Below are 25,280 nucleotides of genomic sequence, written 5' to 3' on the forward strand. Positions count from 1 at the left end.
AATGACACCAGATATTAGTCTAAAACACAGCCATGTTCCAAATAACGACTGGGCTAAATAACCTTGTAAGTAAAACAACCATGTTTCCAATAGCAACTAACAGCTTTTAATGCAAGCAGTTTTCAATAGCCACTAGATAGGCCTAGCCTTCAAAACAAGCAGTGTTTCAATAACAGTTTTTTTTACACAGCTTAAATATATACAACCATGTTGAATGTCAGCCTATAAAAATGCAAGCCCTTAAATAACAATGCATTCAAATGCAAGCACAGTATACAATACACTATAGCTTTAAGAATGCCATGTTTCCAAGAACTAGATAGAGCAGGAGTGTCCGATAACCCTGAAGGGACTCCAGTGAATAATGATAGTAACAGATAGTAACGCACATAGCCAATATGATCGCATAAGCCTAGCAAGAGAATTTGAATGAAAATTCAAGTTAGATAAGTCAAAGCCACACGGATAGCATTCGCAACAAGCATGTTGCCAATACAATGATAGCTTTTAACAATAAGTATTTAAAAATAAACTTTTTAAAGCAGCAATGCAGACTGAGGTCACTTCCAAATCAGACAGCTTATAATCAATGCAGCGACTGTCATGTTCAAGTTCACGAATTTGAATTAATCTGAGGTGAAATCCTTGTGGGGAACGAATTCCTCTCGCTAAATTCCTGATTGCACTATTCCTTGTAAGATGATGAGGTTTGCCTGCCTGAGAAACGCAATAGCTGCTGATAATACTGAAGGAGCTTAAGTGGAAAACTCAAAGAAAAAACTTCTCAGTTTTAAGCATATTGTTCTCGTGTAAACAGCCCCTTACATTAGAGTATTGAGCTGAGTCATATTTAGAGACTATAATATAATTTCTGTGAATTTGTCTGTGGGTTCTTTTTAATTAGGCAACCACATACTGTAGCAACGTGCTGGAAACCACTCTGAACTCTTTAGCAACACCCTGACAACCACCCCTTACACCATTGTGTTGTGCTACCAGTTATACACCGACAAACTCCACTCTGCCAGGCGTTGGTTGCAGCAGGAGTAAGAAAGCACTGAGGCAGGATCTATTTACAGAAAAAGTATTTATTTACAAGATCAAAGAAAAAAATAATACATAGAAGCTCTGAAGGATTAGGAACACACAAACCAACATAGTGTTAGAGAACAGAAAAAGAAAAAAAAACTAAGCATGGAGTATACACGGGGTAAAAGAGGAACTGAATGAGACACATCTGGGGTGTATTCCAAAAAGCAAGGTTATCTTACCGTCAAACAAACACTTAACTCTTGGATGATTAACCCAAACCTTGCTTACTCAAAGTATGCTGGTTCCAAAAATGTGTCAAACAGTAAGTTCAGCCAACCCAGAGTATGTTTACGCACAAGACATTCTTTCAATTCATGGATGCTGGAATCTGTAGAAATTAGGAGAGTAGCTTTTTTAGTACCAAAATGTCCTTTCTTAATCTCTTCTCTCTTAATGGCATGTTTGCTGTCTAGATAACGTAGGGGAACTCCCACTGCCAACAGAGTTTTTATTTTTTTTTTATGTCTGTATTATAGTAAACTTGTACATTGTATTTATCACCAGGATTTAAAGAGTTATATCTGTTTTACTGCTTTTTATATTTGTATTGTTCACTATAATCTTTTTGTGTTTTTTAGGTAGACAATTTTTAGATCTGTCCAGGGACAACGGATAAAAAATAGCCTTTTGCCTAATTCTGGTGCATTTGCAGCAATGTTAATTAATGTTAACGTACAATCCACTCCTGTCCATTTGGCCCTCATAAAGGCATGCTACTGTTTTTGTTGTTAATTATTTTTTTGTTTAGTTGTTTAAACCACTCTGTGAGCGTGCCATTTATGTTGCTTCCGGCTTCTCATGGCTGTATTTATGATCAGGACTCATAATGAAGATTTAGGGCCCTATCTTGCACCCAGCGCAAATTACTTTGTACACCGACGCATGTATCATTCCTATTTTGCACCCGACGCACAGCAGACTTTTCCCTCCACAGGCGCACGTCGTTAAATTAGGCAATGAATTTGCGCTCGGGCAGGGGTGGTTCAGCGAAAAGAGGAGGCGTGTTCTGGCACAAACATTCCCTGGTGCTATTTTGCAGTTTGAGCAAACAATTCCGCCACAGACTAGGAAAAACCTAGTCTAAAGTAAGTGGCACGTTATTTAGATGCTATTTTAAGGGCACATGCTTGGCCATAATGTAGCATGTGCCCAACGCGCATACACTTTGAAATTGCTTCTCTCATCTACACAGACGCAGCAGTTCATATTTTTGCAAACCATACATAACTACAAGGAAAAATATTACCACACGAGATAAATCATTGTGGTGTCCATTAAGATGTGAAAAAATAGGCATAAATCTAGCTTACACATTTACCCAAATTATTCAGGCTAATTGTGGTAATGATGGATCAAACCTTTTTGATCAATAGTGGCAAGACACATAGGTATATAAGGACATCTCACAAATGGCGCTTTTCCATTACCAGTACCAGCTCGACTCGACTCGCCTCGTCTCGGCTCGCTTTTCACTCCGTTTTCCATTACAGATTGTACCTCCACAATAGGACCTGATCGTCATAGCGACACGACACACACCCGCTACCCACACACACAGGACAATGGAGGAAATCGAGTGTATGCTGTTTTACTTAATATTAGTAATGTGTATATCACGCAATCTCTGGCAAAACTATTTAAAACTGCCGGGGTTATTCAGGATACTCCGTCTGGCGCGTGCAATGATGACGCAGTGAATAGTGACGATTCTCTCTGACCAATCAGCAGTCTGCCGTGTTTCACGTCATATTTTAGTATCGCCTCAGCTCGCCCTCGGCTCGCTTAGAACCTCGCCGGAGGTGATACAAAAAAAAAGAACCTGGAAGCAGGTACCGGTACAACTTTTACACAGTGGAAAACCAAACAAAAGCGAGTCGAGTCGAGGCGAGGCGAGCTGGTACTGTGTAGTGGAAAAGCGCCAAAAGTGGGTTGTCCGTCAAAAACCAGGAAACAAAATTCTGAAGACTGCGAAATCACCTTTACCATCATGTAAGTTGTGTGCGCCTGGCAAATTCGCCGTTATAATAGCAATCCGCCATGGAACAAGCGCGCCTGCTCTTAAAAAGAATGTGAGATGACGCTCTGATTGGTTAATTGGACGTTACGGCCAAACCACATCTATGAGTAATGTAGCTACTTCAGACCAACCCATTTTAGATTTGTGTCGAGATCCGCCACAAAGTTGCTTGCGTTTCGCGTTTGATACTTGCGTTTCAGATCGTTAAAATAGGGCCCTTAAAAGTGGTTTTCATTCTTCTGCTGTCAGTCCCTCAGCTCACCATTGGTGTCTGCCAAACTGCTCTGTCTCACAAATGTGCATATGCATGGGTCAGAGTTTGCGTGCAGGTGCACAAATTGTCCCGTCAAGTTTGTTTTTATAAATCACAACTTATAACACTCGTGAACAAGACCCCAAGATACTTTAACTCCTCCACTTGAAGCAGAAACTCTCCACCAACCTGAAGTGGGCAAGCCACCCTTTTCCAACTGAGGACCATGGCCTCGGATTTGGAGCCGCTGATTCTAATCCCAGCCACTTCACACTCGGCTGCAAACCGTCCCAGTGCATGCTGAAGGTCCTGGTCTGAAGGGGCCAGCACGACAACATCATCTGCAAAGAGCAGAGACGAAACAAACAGGATATTGACAGACGGATCGGTGCAGCTTCTGCAGTAATGCGGTCAATGTACCGGTCTGTCGTGGTGAAGAAAGCGGCGAAGCTCTCGATTTACCGGTCAATCTACGTTCCTACTCTCACCTATGGTCATGAGCTTTGGGTCATGACCGAAAGGACAAGATCCTGGATACAGGCGGCCGAAATGAGTTTTCTCCGCAGGGTGGCTGGGCGATCCCTTAGAGGTAGGGTGAGAAGCTCGGTCACTCGGGAGGAGCTCAGAGTAGAGCCGCTGCTCCTCCACATCGAGAGGGGTCGCTGAGGTGGCTCGGGCATCTGTTACAGATGCCTCCTGGACGCCTTCCCGGGAAGGTGTTCTGGGCGCATCCCACTGGGAGGAGACCCCGGGGAAGACCTAGGACACACTGGAGGGACTATGTCTCCCGGCTGGCCTGGGAGCGCCTCAGTGTCCCCCCGGAAGAGCTGGAGGAAGTGTCTAGGGAAAGGGAAGTCTGGGCATCTCTGCTTAGACTGCTGCCCCCGTGACCCGGCCCCGGATAAGCGGAAGAAGATGGATGTATGGATGGACAACTTATAACAATACTTTTATAGCCTTTTAAATATTGGCTTATGTAAATTTCTACAATTGCCAATTTATAGGCTATTAAAATAGAGTTAATAATAATAGCATCAATAAAAACTAACATGAACTAACATTAACAATGGACTGGTCTCCACTCTCTGACCACCCGAAGGCCGCTGTGTAATTCAAACCCTGACTAAGACACAGTGAGGGAAGCATTTCAATAATCCTATGAATGCATATAAAAAAATTAAGAATCAAATTAATCAAATCGCATCGAATTTTAATGTGAATCATCTTGAATCGAATCGTTCTGAATTTGTTGTTCTTGAAACGAACTGAAAACCTATGAATCGTGAATTGAATCGATTGGGCTGTCTGCCCAAAGATTCACAGCCCTAATATTTTAGGGTATTTTTGTTTTGCAGATTTGCAGGCACTCCACATTATTGTTATTTTATTGGGTCTTAAGATATACCACAGACATCACCAACATTACTGTAATAGACATTTTGATTGTGTTGCTTGGCATACACACCCACATTCAGTAAGAGAGACAGGCAGCAGTAGCACACGGTTCCCAGCGGACGCTGATGTATTAGACGCATATGGCAGACAGTGATTATCATACTGTAGGGCTGTTTAAATGAGACAGGGGATATTAACAAACTGTGTGTGTGTGTGTGTGTGTGTGTGTGTGTGTGTGTGTGTGTGTGTGTGTGTGTGTGTGTGTGTGTGTGTGTGTGTGTGTGTATGTGTATGTGTATGTGTATGTGTATGTGTATGTGTGTGTGTGTGTGTGTGTGTGTGTGTGTGTTGCATGTATCCATGCCCTTCTGCAAATTGATTGATTCGTATGGGACTTTTTCCCCCTTATTTTCTTAAAGTAGCAGTTACTGTACTTACATGCCAAGCAGACTTAAGAGTTTTTGCCTAATGGCCCACCCACATGCAGGAAAGTGTGGGGAAGCATGAATCATCCAGCTGTAGCCTTCATCATTCCCACCCCTGCCTTTTGGATACAACATGACTGAATTTAAAGCATACAGTGTTTAGACTGTAATCCTGTTCAGAATGACCAGGATGCTTCAAAACAAGCACTCTGATACATTTTTCTAAATTCCTAATGGTAAGATAGACTATCTGAACAAAATTGTATAAAAATTTTCTCAATTAAGCTCCATTCAGTTGGGTCTGGATCAGCCAATAGAGGAATGCATTGAGAAAATGCTGCAGGTTATTGATGTAACCATGGTTCCCTGAGAGGGGAATGAGACGCTGCGTCCCAGATGACGCTTTAGGCAACGCCTTCAGCATGACTGCGTCTGAAGCATGTGTGAAACTAGTCCAATCTTGATTGGTGCTGCATCACCTCTATAAAGGCGGAAGCTATAAAGGGAAGCCCGGCAAAACAACAGCATCAGCTTTTGAAGCAAACCGAGGCATGCAGAAAGTATGGCAAGAGAACGAAGCATCTCGTTCCCCTCTCAGACTCCGGGAACCATGGTTACATGCATAACCTGAGATGTTCCTCTTTGAGGGAGCTCGCGCTGTCCCAGCTGGCGCTTTGGGGAACTAAATACCCTCTTCGCCATGCTGGCAAATACCTGTCCTGGTACCTGTCCTGTCCCAGCACAACTCAGGACAAAAGAGCTTAAGATCTCGGAGTGACCGCAAGGTCCAAGTATAGAAACCCTATAAATGTGTGCGGGGAGGACCACACCGCTGCGTGACAAAATTTCAGCAGGGATGCCCCAGACAACAATGCTCTAGAGGAATCAATGCTTTTAGTGGAATGTGCTTTGACTTGAAGAGGTGAAGGCTGACCGCGGACCTCCTAGAAAAGTTGTTCTCTGTACTGGAGAAAGCATACTCTTCTTGCTGTTGAGTGTCAACCCCAATCGTTTGGTGTGGTAGAGCAAGACATCTCGACGTCGGCCGCCATTTCTTGAGATTGGGCTAATATTAGCCAGTCATCTATGTAATTGAGTATATGGATGCCCTGAGGAGTCAGAGCTGCATCCATATATTTTGTGAATGTGCGAGGGGATAATGCTAGGCCGAATGGAAGAACTCAATACTGGTGTGCTAGAGGAACTTCCTGTGTTGTTGAAGGAAATGTGGAAATATGTATCTTTCAGATGGATCTTGACAAACCAGTCCTCGGATCTGATTTGAGACACGATTAAAGGAATAGTTAGCATCTTGATCCTGTATCTCCTCAGAGACCGATTCAAGTGCCAAAGATCTTAACCCTCTGGTGTCGGAAAACGCGCTGGCGCGATTTGCTCGTTTTTTTTTCTTCACAGCAGCAAAATAGACTTAAAATACTCCGTCATTTTTGGTCCTACAGACTTAAGAAATATGAAAAAATAAACTGTTAAATGTCTACTTTTTTATGTGTCCACTTACAATCCAAATAAAACATTGTGCTTTTGTAAAATAAAGAAAATAAACAAGCTGTGTTTTCTGCCTCTCCGTCTACGGGAACTTTTTTTCTGGTCTCTAAACTTAAGGCGAGACACGGCAGGCAAAAACATCGTTTTTTTTTCACTGGTCAATTTTGAGATTTTGGGCTTTTTGTCATCAATAACATGTCTTCTTTCAGACTTGTGGTGAAAAAAAGTCCAAAATACCCATTTAGGTCTTTATTTTACTACACTTTGTCTATTTGCGTCTGTAGATTTCTCTGAAATTCAACAAAAGTTGGCGTTCTAAATCAATGCGATGCTCCGCGATCTCTCTCTGCTTCCTTTTAATAACGCACACGTCTGGAAAGCTCTCTCTCTTCTGTACAATGCTGTCGGATCCAAATATGGTAATTTCCTTTTGATCAGTAACCAATCGTGAAAGTAAAATGGGCATTTAACCCTAAAAGCGAAATCTCATTGGCTGATGTCAATTTCTGACAACCTGATTCGTTCAGATGTTTTTTCTGCTCAGTTGAAGGCCATAAATGCTGTGTTTATAAGTTTTGATGTGATTTAGGTGGTTTGTATTGTTGTTGCTAATGATTTGATAAGATAGTGTGTCAGTAAATATTTGTTTCCACTAAAAAAGTGTGATTTTTTACATTACAAATATTTAAATGCCTTTTTCTCAAAATTAGTTTTTTGTCATTCTCCAGTGACACATCTCAGCCTATGTAGCACCGATGTACACCAAACTTTCCAGTCTTGTACCTAGTTATATTATGAAGACAATTACAGAGGGATTTGTAAATATATTATTCAGCCTGATTTATATAACATATTATTCCAAAAAACATGGCGAAAATACATTTTTTAAGGCTATTTTTCAGTTTATTTAAATAGGGACAGATACAATAACATAGATAAACTTAACAGTCATCCGATGTATGTATCATAGTGTTTTTAGCTAAAGCTAATTCTCGACACTTGTCCCTAGTAGGGCTTTTTTGATAAAAAATACAGTTTAACAATATTAAAAACAAATGAGATACGATGTAAGAAAATAAAAAAGGACAAAAAGCATACAGACAGGGCAAAGTGTAAAGACTAAATATGAGTACAGTGTTGTTCCTGAATTAACCACGATTTGGTGTTTTTTTTTAGGGTGGCTAATATCGGGATACACTTCAAATGGTCTGGCAGAGAATTCCATAATTTTGTTCCTTTTACTAAAAAGGCAGCCTGGGCAAAAGATGTTCTTCGAAAATGAATACTACAATTGCCTTTTGACGCTGATCGGGTGGTGACTCTAGTACTTTGCTGTCTAGTTATTATTTTACAAAGCAGTAATGGAGCAGCGTCATTTAAGCATTTGAAGACCAGTTTAACCAGATGCAGGGAGATAAAATTAGCAAAACTTAAAATCTTATATTTACTTTGAATTTGGCAGTGATGGTACCTTTTTCCCTTCTTGTCCAGAACTTTTAAGGCTCGATTGTACAGACACTCTATGATTTTGACTGATGACTGATGAGCTTGCATGTGGTTAAGCCATAGGATATATGTGAAAGAATCAGAATTAAAAAAAATAAAAGCACAATCAAGAGTCAGGCAGTTTCTTATCATCATGAAACAGCTCAAGTTGGCCTTAATGGTTTTGCAAATTTTCTTAATATGACTTTTAAAATTCAACTGATAGTCTATAATTATTCCAAGATACTTCACTTCAGGTACTTGTTCAATAATTTCCCCATTCACTTTTACATTCAAGAGTTGTGTGAAAGTATTGTATTGACAGTATATTCTGATTTACAGGATAACAAAAGTAGATATCCATAAATCCCTCTGTAATTTTTTTCCCATCTAATACGTGAACACAATGAAAAAATAAGTTTGAACCTGGCTTTATCCAATTCTGAGATTTCGTTTTTTTAAATATAGGCAAATTAGCGCATATTTAATTAGATAATGCCTAATTTGCACATTTAAATATTAAATTACAGAAAACTTGTAATAAATTTCTTTTCTCATCTTAATGTAGGTAATCAACTGGGAAAGTTTCATAGTGATATCTAGGGTTGCCACCCGTCCCTTAAAATACGGAATCATCCCGTATTTACAAGTAAGATGATGCGTCCCGTATCAAATCAATAAGGGACGCGATTTGTCCCGTATTTTACATTAGGCCCACATATAGTTGAATAAAAACATAAGGATTTTGCAGTATGGATAATACTAATAGCAAATATAAAGAAATCAATTTCGTAGTAGAGAAGCTCATTGCGTGATTGCATTTTAGCGTCTTTGTTTCTATAGCGACTGAGTCTCGTGAACATGCGCTGTAAACCTGCACGTTTTTAACCTCTCGTTCGCTGTTCGGGTCTTTGACCCCAAATGACGTTTGCTGAAATAAATAAAAACTTATCTTTGTCCAAATGATGTGAGACTTTGCACAGTTGACAACACTTTCTAGATCTACAAAAAAATGTAAATACATTTGAATAATATCTGTTTTTATGTTAGTGTGGGGGGAAAAAGTCACACTTGTGTTGTTTCAACAAAATGTAATTTTGAAACAACATAATAGTTTTTTTTAGGATTTATAGTTTTAGGAGGATTTATTATATATATATATATATATATATATATATATATATAAAAATAAAATAAAAAAAAAGTAAAATTCACTTTATAAAAGACCCACATTTCTAACGTTCATGGATATAGATAATGTGACATGGTTTAGTGTAAGATTTTTGCCCATCTTTTGGAAAATGCCGTTTTAAAAGTAAAGAAATTATCACTTTAGTAGATAGCTGCAGAGCTACACCATTTTCTATTTGACAAATACATATTTTCACAAGTTTTTAGTTGGATTCATATCTACATATTATGAAATCACAATTATAACAATAAAAATGACTTTGTCAAAGTTGAGGATTTTTTGTACTGACAAAAATCTGTTTTTCAATAATGTTACATTATGATTAGAATGAATGTGTGTCCCTTATTTTGACACTGAAGGTGGCAACCCTAGTGATATCTGCTAGTTAAAAATATTACCCTATTCACCTGTAGTGTCTCGCCTTAAAGGGTTAGTTCACCCAAAAATGAAAATAATGTCATTAATGACTCACCCTCATGTCGTTCTAAGCCCGTAAGACCTCCGTTCATCTTCGGAACACAGTTTAAGATATTTTAGATTTAGTCCGAGAGCTTTCTGTCCCTCCATTGAAAATGTATATACAGTATACTGTCCATGTCCATAAAGGTAATAAAAACATCATCAAAGTAGTCCATGTGACATCAGTGGGTTAGTTAGAAGTTTTTGAAGCATCAAAAATACTTTTTGGTCCAAAAATAACACAAAATAAGACTTTATTCAGCATTGCATTCTCTCCCGGGTCTGTTGTGAATCTGCGTTCAGGACTCCACAGTGACGCTGCTGACGTAAGACGCTGATGACGTGTTATCTGGTGCGCCCAAGCTTCGTTTACAGTCTGAGAGAGACGCACGCTATTTTCAAGCTATTCTACATTGTTTGCGTGGATATCATTTTTTTAATGGTGCATAAATGTGCATGTCGCGGATGAGACACTTTTACAGCGTGCGTTTCCGTCTATAAATGAAGCTCGGGCGCACCAGATAACACGTCATCAGCGTCTTACGCCATCAGCATAACTGTGAAGGATTGACAACAGACCCGGGAGAGAATACAATGCTGAATAAAGTCTTATTTTGTGTTATTTTTGGTGTTTTTTCGTAGTTTCGATGCTTCAAAAACTTCTAACTAACCCACTGATGTCACATGGACTACTGTGATGATGTTTTTATTATCTTTCTGGACATGGACAGTATACCGTATATACACATTTTTAATGGAGGGACAGAAAGCTCTCGGACTAAATCTAAAATATCTTAAACTGTGTTCCGAAGATGAACGGAGGTCTTACAGGCTTAGAACGACATGAGGGTGAGTCATTAATGACATTATTTTCATTTTTGGGTGAACTAACCCTTTAAACAAAACTCAGTGAATAATTTTCACCCAGGCATGAGCAATATATCTTTATAATCATTTAAGTGTGTACTTTTAAATTATCTAATAAAAAAAAGAGTCTCTGTTTATGTAATCTATATAAAGAGAGAGATGTCAGTCATTATTGTTCTCGCAGCTCATTATTCATTCTTTTTTTTTTCTTTTTTTTTTATAGGTGTTATACAGATATTAACAAAACCTCACGCATCATACAAAACAAACCCAACAAAGTGTAAAAGACATAAAACTTACATTATACAACAATTATTTGATATTATAAAAAATATATATATATAAAATATATTTAAAAAAAAAAAAATATATATATATAGAGAGAGAGAGAGATTTTTATATATAAAAATATATATAAATTTATTTTAATGATTTTTTTTTGGGACAGATTACTATGGGAGTGAAGGAAGAGGGCTGTGTGTGTGTGTGTGTGTGTGTGTGTGTGTGTGTGTGTGTGTGTGTGTGTGTGTGTGTGTGTGTGTGTGTGTGTGTGTGTGTGTGTGTGTGTGTGTGTGTGTGTGTTCAAAAATAAACATGACCGTTTGTGTAAGTTTGTATATGATTGAGTGTTTTTGTGTTTAAATATTGGAATGTTGAAATCAGCAGGATTTGTGTAGTATGAATTTTTGTAGGTTGAAGTATTGTGTCCTAGTTATAAGAGGGGATGGAGTATGTTGAGTTGGGTCAGGTTCATCAGATCTTTCCTCCGACTGCTCTAGCCCTCACCGCGGGTGGTAGGGGGAATGGGGCTTCGGCTGCGGGGGGAGATTTAATCCAGAGGCACCTGGTGCCAGAACCCCCCTCTACTTCTGCCCTCCCCTGCCCCCGTCATCAGTTGTCCTACCGCCGGGACAGCTCATCTACACCCCATACTATCCCTATGTTATGTGTCTTCTAAAGTCTAAATGGGGTCTAAGTGCATTAGAAGAGGTTAGGAGCAAGGGGTAGGACTTATTCAGATCCACCCTCCAGCACCACCTTTTGCCTATCTATAGATTGATTGTGTGATTGAGTGTGTGATATGAGAAGTATTCAAAATAAGTTGGGTGTAATATTGCAGGGCTTCTGCAGGCCCTCCACACAGCACTCCGTAATTCTTCTTAAATAGGGATGTGGATGTTGGCCATCTAATATGAGGAGCAAAAAAAAGTGAGGTGTAATGCGTCTCTATAGCACGCAGTGTGTTTATCGTGCAATTTATACGCGAAAATGAGTTTTTACGTGGATATGATACGCAGTTTTGCGCGTGCATATGATACGCACTTAATTTCGTGATATACACACGCACCCCACACCACTAATCCTACCCAAGCGTATAATACACACGCACCCTACCCCACCCTAAACCCAACCATGTGCTATCCATGCGTATACTATGCACGTAAAAACTCATTTTCGCGTATATATTACACGATAAACACACTGCGTGCTATATAGACGCATTTGGTGAGATCGGGTTGACAGAGTAGAGCCGGCCCAATCAGTTACAGAGGAAGAGGAGGACTGTGGAGGCGCGCTGGTGGGGAGGCATGTCTTCCCTCAAGGTAAACACCCCCTTCCAGCCCATCCATCCAAGCCAGAGCAGCACAACTAAGACCCATCTGAGGATTAATAGTACGTTTTTTATTCTTATATGCTTTGTTCTAATCACGATATCGAATCGTGTCTGTAAACCGCAAAAAGACAGTTTAAATGAAGAGCTCTTTTCCAAAACGCGATAAACGCCATAAAAAAAAAAAAAAAAGTTTATCATGTCATTTTGCTGTGTACTGAACCTATTCACTGCTCCATCAACGTGTCATGCCAAAATCGCGATATTTCCTGGTTTAAAATGTACTGCAAGATGCAGTTTCTTTCCAAAACGCGATAAGCGCCGAACCTATTTTTAGCCTAAACGCGATACATCCTCTCGACCAATCAGAATTCGGGCGCGTTCTAAGCAGTCAAAATAGGCGGCGATCTGAACAGACGTTTATTTCATTAATTCCTCAAAATTAGTGCTTTAAAGTTTACAAAACGCAGACTGGACAAAGATAATCACAAAAAACAACAACAAAAGAAGATTTGCGGGAGGCGCGTTAATACCAACAGTGGGATGTCAACAAAGCTGCTCCCACAGGTTTCTGTCAGGCCGAGAGGCTGTCACCGGATCTGATTTTTATTTTTATTTTATTTATTTATTACTGACTGACTTGCCTATTGAATATCGTTATCATTATTTAATAATTCGTTTTTTCATGCATATGTAGTAGACAAATTGGTCCTATTTGTTACAGGTTTGACACTTTACTAAAAATGACTCTGAATGTATTACTAAATAACTTATTGAATATTGTTATCATTACTAGGCTATCATTACTTTTTTCAGGTTCGGCACCAAATTACAATTAGCCTAAATTACTAAATTATTTAAATGTATTTTTAACATTGTTGTATTTAAGGACTGGTATTTGTATGAGTGTTATGTGCTGGACAATAAAATGTGTCATTGGAATTATTTATTTTATTTGTACTATTTATTTTATTTAACTATTTATTATAGTTGGCTTTTATTTATTTCATGCATTTGCACTTCTTTAATTTAAAGTAATTTATTTATTTCATGCATTTGCACTTGTTTAATTTAAATTAATTTAAAGTATTAAAGACAAACCATAATTTTTTTGGAAACAATTGATGGATTTATAGCGTTTAAAAAAAAAAGAATGGATTTATAGCGTTTTGAAAAATAAATAAATAAACTTTGAATTTATCATCAACAATATTGTTGTTTGATTTAATAATCATCGTTCAACATGTTCAGACTGAGCCACACAACCATTTTAACAGGATAAATTGAATATTCACAAAATGTGTGGGTCTAGGTAAAAAATGTAATTTTCCTGAAAACTATTGAAATGGATTTATAGCGTTTTGGAAAAGAGCTCCTTAAATATTAATCGTGTTTCTGTGTGTGAATGAATGAACAGCTTTTACCAAACTATATTGCTATACTGAGATGAGTAAAAATTTACTGAAATATGTAGAAATAAAATGTCTTTGTATAAGCAACGTATTTAACTGCAAATAAACATTTATATGCCCTAATATATCATAAAAACGATAGACCTATTTTACAGACGAAATATGAAACTTTCAGTAAAAACTTTATAATCTATTCAAAACTAGTCAACGAAATGTTGTCTTTCATAATGAATTTCATAATAAAGGCTCATTATGCAGCTAATTATGCAGTTCATTGTCTTCTCAGGTTTTTTGTGCTGTCAATGAGGTTTGGATTCATTGAAAAACCGACTTGCCCTGAAGCGCTGAGGGCGACAGGATCAACAAATCGATTTCCTGTGGGCTCCGCGGAGGAGTGGGTGTAATTCGCTAGCTAACGGGAGGGGGCGCCCTCAGAGGGCTGCACATCACGTCAGGACCTCTTTTCTGAAGCCTTTTTGGTGAAAAGAACATTCCCAACCTCTTCTGCCTCATCCAGGTCTTCTAAACAGGTCAGCCTGGTACGCTTTTAAAATAGCCATAGTTTAAAGACAAGCTCCAGTCTGAGCAGCTGTCATGTATGCCTTGCCCACCAATGAAAAACTAGTACGGAATGGCTTGGTGGGCAATGTCGAGGCTTTAAGGGACAACACAGTGTCAGGGGAGAGATAAGCAGCCAGTCTCTTCAACCCTGACCATTCTTCTTAAGCCCCACAATCGAAGAATAATGATGGACTGTGGTACTAGATAGGCATGAGGAGAATGGATTTTTCCATGATCTCGACACCACAGTTTGGAGATCTAGGAAGAATGGTATGCCCCAACGTGGAGGTTGTGGCTGTGACTGCAAGAAGCGCTCATCTAACTTGCTTTTCCGAAGCGCTTCCCGCTTCTCGGCTGGCCAGTTGACATTCACTTTAGATACAGCACGAGACACTCATCAGAGCTAGACAATCCCAACATGAAGCTTGAACAATCAGTGACAGACAGGATTATGGGAATTGTAGTGAGAATGCCTAGACACCGTGAAAACTGAGGACCTCTAGTGTTTAACCCAGGGAACCACCAGACACTGTGACATAACCCCCCCTCTACGGAGCGGCTACCAGACGCTCCAAAACCCACAAAAAACAAACAAAAATATAGCTGCAAGCAGCGTTTACGGGCCCAAGCCGGTGGCACCGCCACCCTGGTGCTGCCACCGGCTTGGGCCCGTAATTGCTGCTTGCAGCTATATTTATATATATATATATATATATATATATATATATATATATAAAAAGCCGCCACCCCGTTGCCTTTCGGGTTCCTGTGCACGACGGGCAATAACGTAACTCCACTTTGACTGTCGAGAAGAAGTCTGCTTTAGAGCTTGTATCAGTGTCTTTCTGCACCCCTCCAAACACACACAGAAAATGGGGGGCTGTCTGTTTGATATATGGACAAATGTTCGAATCCCATTCCAGGGGGCGCTGTCGAGCCCCCATGCCACGCCCAGGTACCAGCTTCAGCCCGGCCCTGATGGCCGCGGGTTCTGACCTGTGTGCAAAGTTTCAAGAGTTTTTGAGCACGTCAAGGGCCCCATAAGTGCCCGAGAAGTCGCACACAGCAGAGAAAGGGTTAACATAAAGCCCCCCTCCTCTCTCACACACACAGACACTGAGAGAGACTGGCAAAATTCTCAGATTTTCTCCCATTCAAACCAAAATATCTGACTTCCTGTTGGTCGGGGCTAATGAGTGTAAATTAGAAAGTTGTCCGGCTCGAGGAGAACAATATCCATACTGATTTTTGTTACTGTAGGTAAAACTAATACCCCATTTTTGACTAAAGGTGGCGCTACAGAGCCCCTCACCACGCCCGTTTCTGAAACGTTGCACGTATCTACTAGCTTAAAAATGTAATGTGTCTGTCGAGTTTCATCCAATTTCAAGCATGCTAAGAGTCTCAAAAACATCAGAAAAAAAATATTAAAGTTTGATGCGTTGCCATGGCAACAGTATTTAAGATATCAATAATCCTTTCACAGGTCCACATCTGCCGTGTGTTTACATTATACAGATGAAAAATAAGAGGGTGATTTTAAAGCATTTTGAAAGTGACACACTTCCTGCTGCCAGTTGGTGGCGCTATAACTTTGACTCACAATAGTCACATCCATGTGATGGGCCTCTTACAATGAACACAATGCAGAAGTTTCATCAAGATCAGTTAATGTATGCAGAAGTTATAACACACTTCCTGTTTCCAATATTCGCCATAAATTTGTTTCCTCGCCACGGCCAAACCGTTCGAGATATCAAAAATCCCCTGGCAATTTATCATCCTCAATGTCTTGACTTCATGCTGACCGAGTTTCGTGGTGTTTGGATGAATTCTCTAGGAGGAGTATTTCAAATGCCAGAACATGCGTTTTTAAACTACCCTAAATAGCCGACTTCCTGTTGGGCTGGCGTAAAAAGTAAAAGCACGAAGGATATATGAACCGATGAGATCAATAAGTATATCGATTTTCATATTATTACATGCAAGCGTGTTTGATTTATGGACCAAGTTTTCGGACCCCGTTCCAGGGGGCGCTGTCGAGCCCCCCTGCCACGCCCGGGTCCCAACTTCAGCCCGGCCCTAATGGCCGCGGGTTCTGACCCGTGTGCAAAGTTTCAAGAGTTTTTGAGCACGTTAAGAGACCCAAAAGTGCCCGAATAGACGTAAGAAAAATAATAATAATAATAATCCGAAGGAAAACAATAGCGCCTTCGCCTTTTCAATGCTTGGGCCCTAACAAGAGTCCAGGCGGGAGGTGGAATGGTGGAGGATCAGGGGGAGGGATGGAGGGTCAGGACCATGAAGGGGAACAGGAACAGGGGATGACGGCTTAACCGGCGGCCAGGGCGAAGCAGACAGTCCATTGGGCGGCCAGGGCGAAGACGACAGTCCATCGGGCGGCCAGGGCGGAGACGACAGTCCATCTGGCGGCCAGGGCGGAGACAACAGTCCATCTGGCGGCCAGGGCGGAGATGACCCCTCGGGCGGCCAGGGCGGAGACGACCCCTCGGGCGGCCAGGGCGGAGACGACAGTCCATCTGGTGGCCAGGGCGGAGACGACCCCTCGGGCGGCCAGGGCGGAGACGACCCCTCGGGCGGCCAGGGCGGAGACGACCCCTCGGGCGGCCAGGGCGGAGACGACCTCTCGGGCGGCCAGGGTGGAGACGACCCCTTGGGCGGCCATGGAACTTGAACAGACACCACCGGCTCAGGAACTGGAACAGACACGGGCACCGGCTCAGGAACAGACACGGGCACCGGCTCAGGAACAGACACGGGCACCGGCTCAGGAACAGACACGGGCACCGGCTCAGGAACCGCAGGCGTAACGTGAAGCTCAGGCTCGGCAGGCGTGACGTGAAGCTCAGGCTCGGCAGTGACGTGAAGCTCAGGCTCGGCAGACGTGTGTCCCCTCCATGCATGCAGTACTGCCAATGCATAAAAAAGGAAAACAGCCCTCTTGGTCGTGGCAGGACTGACGGTGGACAGCCCCGGGGCGACCTCCAGGACGACAGCGGGCTGTTCGAGGACGGCCTCCGGGACAATAGCGGGCTGTTCGGGGATGACCTCTGGTACTGGAACGGTCTCTGGATCGGCAGTGCTCACGTGTCTCCTCCATGCCTGCAGTACAACCACCACATAAAAAAGGAAGACAGCCCTCTTGGCTGTGGCAGGACTGATGGTGGATGGCTCCGAGACGATCTCAGGGATGACCGCAGGTTGCATGAGAAAGGCCTCCGGGACAACAGCGGGCTGCACAGGTACGACCTCCGGGACGACAGCGGGCTGCACGGTGGGGACGGCCTCCGGAATGACAGCGGGCTGCTCGGAGGGGATGGCCTCCGGGACAACAGCGGGCTGCTCGGGGGCGGCCTCCAGGACAACAGCGGGGTGCACCGGGACGACCTCCGGGGCACGGCCAAGGCTGGAGGTCGTCCTCCTCCGCCGCCTCTGATGGCGAGGAATAGGCTCCGGGCTTGGAAGGAACAACGGAGAAGGGAGCTCTGGGTCGAGCATCACCGGCCCAGGGTGGAGGAGAGGCTGAGGCAGAGAGTGGTGCTGGAAGTCGCCTCTAGTACCTCCCTCCCTGCGGCCTCCACGGGTCCCAGAAAACTTGGCCAGGCGGGTTCCCTTAAATGAACCTCCATGGGCAAAGGTGTTGGCTGACCAGGCGTCTGCGGTGCCAACGGAAAAGGGCTCAGTGGAGGCGACCGCCATGGTCTCCTCAGTCCTCCGAGCCCACAGCGCGAAGCAATTGAACAGCGTCATCCGAGGCTCTGACTCACCAGATGACGGTCCTCGCTTCTGCTGTCTCTTCTCCCTTTTCGTAGTGGGGGGAAGGCTACGGGAACCCATACTGCTGGATCCTTTAGTGACGGAGTCCTTCTGTCACGAACACACACAGGAACAGGTAGATCCAATAGCAGTGTTTATTTAAAGGGTAATCCGTACTCACAACCAGTCCAGGCAAGGGTCGAAATCCAAAAAGGTAATCCAAAAACATGAAACACAAACACTAGAAACAAGCTCAAAAGCACAACGGAAGTGTGGGGACAATATACAAGGACTCCGTGACAAACACTGAAACAGACAGGTATATATACACAAGTGCTAACAAGGTGACGAGAAACAGCTGTAAGGCAATGAACAATCAGTGACAGACAGGATTATGGGAATTGTAGTGAGAATGCCTAGACACCGTGAAAACTGAGGACCTCTAGTGTTTAACCCAGGGAACCACCAGACACTGTGACACATTCTGCATTTTAATTGCTGGCCGTAAGTGCACGTCCGATGTGCAATACGAGTTGTCCTAGACGTGGCTCGGCGCTACGCTTCTCGTCCACTCTTTGGCCGGTTCGCAAGCCCAAACAAGTGTGTGCGGCGTACCAATTGTTTTGTTTCTGGTCTAGCTAAATCCGGTGTGGTGTCGTAGTTTTAATAACGTTACTAGTTGTTGCAAAAGCATGTGAAAAAAACTACAAAGTTTGGTAGGCGTTAATCTCGCGATAAAAAAATTGACGCCGTTAAAATGGGTTTGCGTTAACGCCGTTAATAGCGCGTTTAACGGACAGCCCTATTTTAAACCCTTTCTATCAGTATGATTTATTTAACCCATTTGTGCCCAAATTTTTCTGAATGGTTTCATGCATATAGTCGTGTTAATAGTGTCCTATATGAACATATTCTGCATTTATTTTCCCCAGTTTTTTTTTTTTTTTCTTGAAAATCATATTTGAATGTGCGGCAACTATAGTTGCCGGTGGGCAAATATATTGTATGCACCCCCTCAATGTAAAATATGAATAGGAGGAGAACATTTGGCATCATGGAAGAGGTGTTAGTAAAATTCTTAAATCTTAAAACACAACAAACAATAAATCCATTTGTCTTAACCCTTGTGCGCTGTTCGGGGTCTTTTTGACCCACATTTCTAACTTTCATTCATGGATAACATGGATAATTTGACACGGTTTAGTGTAAGATTTTTGCACATCTTTTGGAAAATGCAGTTCCCTTTCAAGGAGGTAACTTCAACATTACGTCAACTGAGACGTATATGGGAACTCCTCCCTTCTCCATTTTTGCTGAAATCTTATAAGCTAACGCCAGCTGAGGGACAGCTGGCCAATTGACGCGAAGCATGCAAATACTGACAGGTTCGCGGGCAGTATAAAATGCATGGGCGTGACAATTGCGTCAGAATCTCTTTCTTCACGCTAGAAATCAGTCATCGTAGAAGTTGCATTAGAGGACTATCAACTTTTCTTCGAAGCATCCAATGGCTACTACATGCCAGATATGTGCGGGCCCCCTGGACCCGCCCGACCCTCACGAGTTCTGTGTCGCGTGCCTGGGCCTCGCCCACGCCGAAGCGGCACTGAATGACGAAACGTGCGCCCACTGCGCCGAGCTGCCAGTGCGCGCCCTCAGATCAGCTTCGCGGACGCGAGCTTTCGAGATTTCGGACGCGGGATTTATGGTCGTCCTCAACAGGCACCTATGGCTAACCTGAAGGACTCAGACCGCAAGAGGCTCATGAACGCTCCAGTCACTCCCTCCGGCCTCTTTGGTGACGCCGTGGAGTCAGTCACGGAGCGTTTTTCCGAGACGCAGAAGCGCGCCAAAGCGATGAGCCACGTGATGCCCCGTCGCTCACTCCAGTCACCTGCGAGGTCCCGCTCTTCTTCGGCTCCTCGCCAGGCTCAAAGACAGCCTAGACAGCCCGCCGTGGCGCCCCGCGGTCGCCCCGAACCGGACGCTCGTTTCGGCCGGAACAAGCAGTGGACAGGGCCTGGAAGGAAACGCCAGGGTCAGAAGAGGAGCCCGCGCCGCGAGAGAACCAGCGCGCCGTCCTCGGCTTAGTTTTTGACACGATTTAGTGTAATATTTTTGCACATCTTTTGGAAAATGCAGTTTTTAAAGTAACAAATTATCACTTTAACCAATAGATGGCTATTTGCTATTTGACTAACTGAAAGACATATTTTCACAACTTTTTCCAGTTGTATTCATATACATATTATGAATTAATAATAATATGTAGATATGATTTGTGAAAAGTATGCCTTTTAGAGCTCTGCAGCCATCTACTGGCTAAAGTGATATATTTTTTTACATTTAAAACGGAATTTTCCGAAATATGGGCAAAAATATTACACTAAACCATGTCAAATTATCAATGTTATCTTAATGAATGAAATTTAGAAATGTGGGTCTTTTATAAGGTGAATTTGACATTTAAAAAAAATGTCAAATGTTTTTTATATATCTTAAAATATTTGTCTATATATTAAAAATATTTTTTTTACATTTATTTATATACATTTTGTGGAGTAAAAATGTCCAAATGTGAAGTAAAAACATTAATAAACTGAGTAAAATGACATTGTGAAAACAAAAACAAAAAACTATTTTTTTGTTACAATATTAGCCTACATTTTGTTGCCTGGGGCTCTAAGACTCCAAACAGCCCGACTGTAAACCACAAACGAAACACGCACAAGGGTTAAAGTGGTGGAACAAAGTTCAGAACAAAGTGCAGCCATATCAGGGCATTGTGTATCAAAAAGTTAAATGAAAATAAATAAATAAATACAAATAAATAGAATGAAGAAAAATATATATCTATATAACAAACAAAAAAACAAATAACAAAATGGCAAATAACAAAAATAACAGTGCATACAGATGTCATTTAAAGGGTTAAGTTATGTTTATGCACTAAACAAGACCAATAACCTTGATTTATTAACCTATTAACACAGTATAATCCATTTTCCCATGATATATGTACTTACAAGGAATTTGCCCACCGGCAACTATAGTTGCCGCTTGGACTTTTGACTAAGTATACAAAAAACTATAGATCTCTTGTAAGATTTGTTTTGTTTGGATGATTCTAGAGACCTTCATGATTATATAGATATATATATGTCAACAAAAAAAATTGTATTATTAACATGAAAATGACCTTTCTTTGGGAGGGTTTGCCTTTGCCATGCTTCCTGGAAGTAGGCATAGGAAGTTGACAGCCTCATGTGACAGGAAGGAAGTGAATACCTTTTTTTTCTTCTTGAAATCCTTTACTTGGTTGTTTGCTTGCATGTCATTGAGACATTAAACATGGATAACATCTAGAAAAATACTTACAAAAGGAAAATGACAACTATACAAAACACCCCAACTGACTAAAACTGAGGCCTTAATTGTAAAAATAAAAGTTGTGCTAAAATGACAACTTGTAAAATTTGTACATTTGAAATAAAATAAATAAATAATAATAAATAAAGTGGTAGAACATTTTGTAACAATATTCCCATACTATTAAAATGTATGTGTAGGTTTAGCATTCAGAATGGTTCAATGTTTATTTTTATTTATTTTTTGGATGGGTGTTTGTGAAGAACTTCAGGTAGTAGACATTAGCGGTGATGAGCATTCTCCAGTGGCATGGATTTAATTGAATCTGAAAATGGTGTTACCCCAAGCGGCGACCGCTGTCGTTCCTAATCTAGGTGTGGGTGATGGCCGACTCACACTCGCAGGGTGGTCACCCTACTTTTTGGTTTCTTCTGGACAAACAACCTCCCAAACAGCCATGACTCACTTTACATCACTGGCTTCAGAGAGTGTCTCCTGTGCCCCACATGCACACAACCAATTACTCATCTATGTCTCTTTCTTTCTTCTACCTCCTTTCTTTTTTCCTTACTTTCTCTCACTGCAGATATCACAGTGGCAGTTGACGTGATGACTCCCAGCACAAGGCCTTCCACAAAGCACAAGACCTCAAACTCTCTGAAGACGATGCAACGAGAATCGAATCCATAATTCCCCCTTTTCCCCTGGCACTGTTCTTAAGAACCGAATCCTTTGATAGATCCCTTTTCCTCGGATTGCACCTACAGCTTCTTTTTTCTACAAATAAACATATCAAACGGAAGAAAAAATGGAAAAGTGATAACAAGACTTAAATCAGAAGACAGCTAACCTTGTGGAAAGGATGTTATCCTGCTGCTGGAAACACTCTTTTCTTTTCAGGTGAAAAACATCAGTGCATGTTATTTTTAATACATCAGCAGACATCACTTCATGGGCACACTCTGCATCTTTGTGGGTGACTTCTTCCAACATTGTAATTATCGCAACCAGGTATATATGTGTTTTTATTTTTTTTTATGAGTAATGTTTTTTTATTATTATTTTTTTTTATGAATAATTGTGTTTTCAGCTAGTCTCAAGCAATCATTTCAAATAATTTAGAAATAAAAAGTTAAAAGAAAGCATTATAACTAAAATACTATGTTACACATCTGGCAATAATTATTTTTTTTATTTTTTTTACTTCAAATAATTTCCTTATCAATCCCAATCAAGTTATGTAGATACCAATTATTTTAATTTAAACCGTAAAAGCTTGTAAATCTATACAAATACAACAAAATGGAGCAAATGAATGAAGATTGCTCTTATTCAAGCTAAGTAATTTTATTTTTGAGAGTAATGATTTGCTATACACACCAATAGATGACTGCCCATTATCACTATCATTATAAGCTGTATAAACCACAGGAAATGTGGCAATACCGGTAAGTGTCTAATTCTATAGCACATATCTTCTAAATTAATACAAATTATCAAATAATTCCGTCATCATTTACTTACCCTCAGGTTGTTCTAAATTTTCTTTCTTTCTGCCGCAGAACACACGTTGAGATATTTTGAAGTATATTCTTAAATAAATATTAGTCTATACAACATATTCTTCTGAAGCCATTCAATATCTTTGTGTAAGGAACAAAACAAAGTGTTAACTAAAACAATTGCCTCTCAAATCTCATTTATATGTCCACATATTTCAATTTTTCACTCTTGGTTATGATGCGAGATTTAGTATCATTGGCATTCAAATTTGCATGGCAAGCATAACACATAAAATACTACTAATAATAAAATAAGCGACATGAGGGTGAGTAAATTATTTTTGGGGTGTGATAGAGGCAAAGAAAAAAAGTTATAAAAGAAAAGACAGACAGCATTTACTTTAACAATTCAGTTACTTATGTAATATAGTACGGAGTTTATACAATCTCGACTGGTTCAGTTGAATTTATTATAGGTGTACAATACAGACACCTTCCCTTCTGAAGTTTTTTTTTATCTTTCCTTCCTCTCGTCACTCATCTCTCTGCATGTGAAAAATTAGAGAGCTTTTAACTATGTGTGGCCCTCCATGACTCTATGACTGACCAATTAACCTGCATTAGTAGGATGTGGATGATTTTGGACCTCTTGGAGGAAAATCCTTCAAAAATAATCTGAATTCATTCATCTCTGGGACAGTGGCTGATGCCTAACCTGGTGAATGGATGAACAGCCTTGCCTTTCTGAGTTTAAGCACTGCAGCCCACTTTTGTAAGGGAATGATTGGAGTATACACAATAGACCAAAAACTCGGCTGGTTCTGCAGACATGCTGTGTTTGAAGACGCATGAAGTGCACGCAAACACAACAACTTTCTGAGGATCTTCATCATCACCAACACCTTTTACCTTTTTGTGAACTGTGTATCTTTCAAAGACCAACCCAGCCAATGCACTAACATGAGTCCACACACCACACAAATGTACACTTTGACTGAACTGACAATGCTTTGGCTGGAACCACAGCTTACTAAAGAGATAGGAGAGTGGAAACAAAGAGTTTAGGTTGTGTACATAATGTAAAACTACTATCAATAGTAATCTGCATGTTGATGCATAGCTAAAAGAGTACTGAAAGATTGGTCAAAGGCAAAAACTACATTTTAGATTAAGAAGTAGTTAAAGTTTTTTTTTTAAATGTAAAATTATAATCAGTGCCAGTTTTTCTTTATATATATATATATATATACACCACCTCTGTTTTTCTTTTCCAAGTTAAGAAAGTTTAACGCATTCTTCATTGAAGACTTCAGATAAAACCCAACTAACAGTCGAAAAATTATTTTAGGTTTTTTATGAATAATCAGTTTATGTAGCTCCAAGCAGCACATAAGGAAAATGTGAAGTGGGGCAGTCCAATTAAACAGCAGCACACAGAATGGTGCGGGGCAGCTTGCCAAAAGCCATCTATTTTACTGGTGTCATAAGGGATTTATACATCTCAGTGAGTCACTTACTAGTGACAATTAGTGCGCTTTGAGAGCGAGTGCTCAAACCGTTGCCACACAGTAAATGAACAGACTGGAAGTGTTCTAATTCACAGCTTTGACCTTTATCTAAATCACAACAACATCTATGATCCACACCTGTACCTTAGAGATGTACAGATTCCAATTTAATACTGCCCTATTTTAGACCTTTAAAATATTCAAAATCCATATTCCTATGATGACAAAAATTTATCAAAGATCACACATCTCTCTTGTTTGCTCAACAACAAATATCATCAAATCAAACATATCAACAGTATGAATATGCAGTTTTACAACATTTATACAGATTTATTTTTTTATTTTTATATGAATTTTATTTTATTATGTTTTATGTTTATCTATATTAGCTTAATGACCGGTCACTCCATGGCATCATAAATAATATGTTTAAGGAGTGCTCTTTAATTAAATAATATATTTTACCAGGCTTTCTGGTAAAATACCAAGCAGCCAAAAGATTTAAAGGAAGAAAAATCTCTGCACTTAAAAATAGTTTTTTATTACTATTATTTAGTATTGATTTCTCAAAGAGTGCAGTCAAAATGTGCTGCGCCGAGCTGTAGCTAAACATTACGTAAACAGACAGACTACATAATGGTATTGTTCACTGTGCAAACAATAGGCTGTTAGTGTAATTAAAGGTCAAGAAATATTACTCATATACCCCGAGCTGAAGCAGATTAAAATGATGTATATCCTGATGGTAGGGAGGGAATTCTAGGTGTGTTGTCCCATTGCAGATTTACCTCCCCCATTCTCCATGGTCTCTCTATCAATGCACAAGCCCAGATCACCCTTTGTAC

At 40.6% G+C, this 25,280-nt stretch overlaps 1 protein-coding gene across 1 annotated transcript in view; it reads left to right on the forward strand.

Moving 5' to 3' along the window:
- Window positions 1-22,408, forward strand: part of mafa (MAF bZIP transcription factor a) — a 155,880-nt gene extending 133,472 nt beyond the window's left edge. The window contains exon 3 of the mRNA XM_079620092.1: window positions 22,009-22,408. The gene's annotated coding sequence lies outside the window, so the exon portion shown is untranslated. The remainder of the gene's footprint in view (window positions 1-22,008) is intronic.
- Window positions 22,409-25,280: the final 2,872 nt, after the last annotated feature.

The sequence above is a fragment of the Phoxinus phoxinus genome (genome assembly GCF_949152265.1).
Source record: "Phoxinus phoxinus genome assembly, chromosome: 8".
Classification (NCBI taxonomy): domain Eukaryota; kingdom Metazoa; phylum Chordata; class Actinopteri; order Cypriniformes; family Leuciscidae; genus Phoxinus; species Phoxinus phoxinus.